The sequence below is a fragment of the Egretta garzetta genome, unplaced genomic scaffold (genome assembly GCF_000687185.1).
Source record: "Egretta garzetta isolate BGI_Z169 unplaced genomic scaffold, ASM68718v1 scaffold69, whole genome shotgun sequence".
Lineage (NCBI taxonomy): Eukaryota > Metazoa > Chordata > Aves > Pelecaniformes > Ardeidae > Egretta > Egretta garzetta.
Genome location: NW_009260790.1, coordinates 2,523,792 through 2,526,424, shown reverse-complemented (window position 1 = coordinate 2,526,424; position 2,633 = coordinate 2,523,792).

Below are 2,633 nucleotides of genomic sequence, written 5' to 3'. Positions count from 1 at the left end.
GTTTTCTGAATATTCAGCACTTCTAAAAAATAAAATAAAAGAAAGCCTGAACAAAATCCCTCACTGTCTGATTTCTTTCTGTCTTTTTATTTGAGGAGTAAAATACAGGTGGTTTCTCGGTAAGAATCCTGGGGGAGGAAGGAAGGAAGGTGGGAAAGGAAGGGTCACTACTCCCAGAAAGCTGGACTAGGTCAGCAGTGCCGGTAGAAGACACACACAGTACCGAGTCTGGAGCCTCAAGCGCACCCGAATGCTCAAGCTGGCTGTGCCACCATGTACCAGCCTCCCCCTCCAACAGAAAGGAAACAACCGCAATTCAGGAGGGGAAGGAGTTCAGGGAGACTCTAATCTCGTGAACTCGCTGACGGGGGGATGAGGTGAGAAGAGCTTGTTCTTATTTGCTAGGCAACAGTAGGTGGTTTGTTGTAAGCAAACTTCGTCAAAGGGTCTGGGTGTTCCTGCTGTATTGCTGCTGACGTGGCCTGTAGCGGTGCTTGATGGACCTGTAGGTGACCCCAAATTGTAGGAGCCTGAAGATGTTTCAGTGGCAGAAGTGGGACTGGAAGCGTGAGAACGGCTGGAAGTGGGCTGGTGAACTGCAAGGCTCATTTACATTTAAAAATAGGAGAGTTTTCTCTTGTGTTTCACATACCTCTTTATTAATAAGTTAGCGCTGTTAAAAAGATCTGAGAAAGCAGAAGACCGAGCTTCAGAAGTTTTGAATTTAGCCTGTCAGTTCTCGTGTCCAAAATGCAACTGCCTTAAAATTGATAAGATTGTTAATCATTAGAACAGTTTGAAACTGCCTTGCAGGTGTTGGGAAGCTGGAACAGACACCAAGAGGTACAACTACGCTCCTAACCAGAGTGTTTCACTTAGAAGTGAGGTGGGATGATCCCATGCCTCCATGTCTGTTTGCTCCGTCTTCTCGCAACGGGCGGGAGTGCCTTCTGCCTGGCTTTCGACTGTATGTGCTGGAAGCTCAGAGCCGGTTGCGAGGCGTGGTTGTTTTGCCACAGACATGAGAACAACTCACAGGAGAGAAGGGGAAGCGGAGCACGTTGCGGTTTGGAGAGGTCCTCGTGCTTCCCTGGGGGTGCGGTCATCTGCCACGTGGATTGGGGACCCCAAGGGACGATTGTCATCTAGCGTGGGGCAACCATGCGATTCCCGAGCCGTTTTCTCTCAGCAGCGCGGTTCAGGCCGCGCGTGGTTTCTCTGCCCAGTTTTTATCGGTCGTATTGAGTTAAAAACGTCTGTTTGTTGTTGTCCTCCATTGATGGATTTTTCCACCGAGCATCAAAGGACCTGCCCTAATTTTGACTCAGCTTTGTCCTTGGCGTCAGGAGTGATGTCCACTGCCTCGCACGCAGGTTGTATTTAACGGAATTACCTACAGCCCTTTAATGCTACGTGGGCTAATTACTGTTTTCATTAATCATTTGTAGTCAGTTTATATACTCATCCTGCTTTTAATGTTTGCATAAGAAAATGTGTTTCTATGGAATGCTTCTTGCAGGGTTTTTTTATGACAGGAAACGGGTATAAAAGAGCAGCCGTGTCCCTGCGGGGTAAAATCCTCGCTTGCCGTAGGGCTTTGAGCACAGTACCATTCAAAACATGTGAGCAGTTACGGGTGATAGTCCCGTGAGCTTCTTCCTCTCTCCAAGCTGCGTTTCACATTGGTGTGACTCTGGAAAAGAAGAACCAAAAAAACCCCAAAAAACTTCAAACCACGCAACTTAAAAATGATGCGAAGCCTCTTCTTGTATCCCCCCAGGGCACGCGCGAGCAAAGCCGAGAGCCGCTGCGGGCGGGCAGGCGCCTGCAGACTTACAGCGCATCGGCCGGTGAGGCATGGGGTTTTTTACAAAGGAGGTTGCGCTTGGCGGCGAATAAAGCCACAGCGGATCGTGCGTGGAAGCGGCCTCACGGCCGGTACTAACAAATCCTGGTTTTACCCAATAAGCGGGACCTGAGACACCTTGCAGGAGAGTCCTACCCGGCGATTTTCTCTCGCCTTGCTCACCTGTGACGTGCTTCCATGGCACGTCTGTAACACTCGTGCCAAGGGAGCCGATTCCCTCATTCCCCCCATGCCTGTTCCCCGCATTTGGAATGTCTTCTCGTCATTCATCCCAAAGCCGCGCTCCGGAGGGGTCGCCCTCGCTGCGGCTCAGTGCCCGGTGAGACGGGACACCGAGGTTCTGCATATTACATTGAATTAATTATTGCAGTTTCAGCTCTCCTGACCCGTCGCAGCCGTCAGCCATGTTCTCGGGGTGCCACCTCGTGGGTAGTCAATCTTCTCCCCTCTTTCTTAATTTCCATTTCGGTTCCTTTGGGATTTGGGGCTGAGTAGGGACGGACCGGCTGAAGCGACTCGTGCTGGTGCATAACCGGAGGAGAAAACGAGCGCAGCCGCCGGCACTTGGCTGCACCGTCCTTCCCTTGGTAGCTCCTTTGAGCTCTGAAGCCCTCAGCTTCCCTCCCAGGACCCCCTCCTTCCTCCACCCTCCCGCCTCCCTCCTCCTCCTCCTCCTCCACCTGGAGGAATCCACCGGAGGGGGGCGGTGGGGCGAGCAGCGGCGCTCTGGCCGCCCCGCGCTCCTCTCGATGGTGGCGCTCCGCCG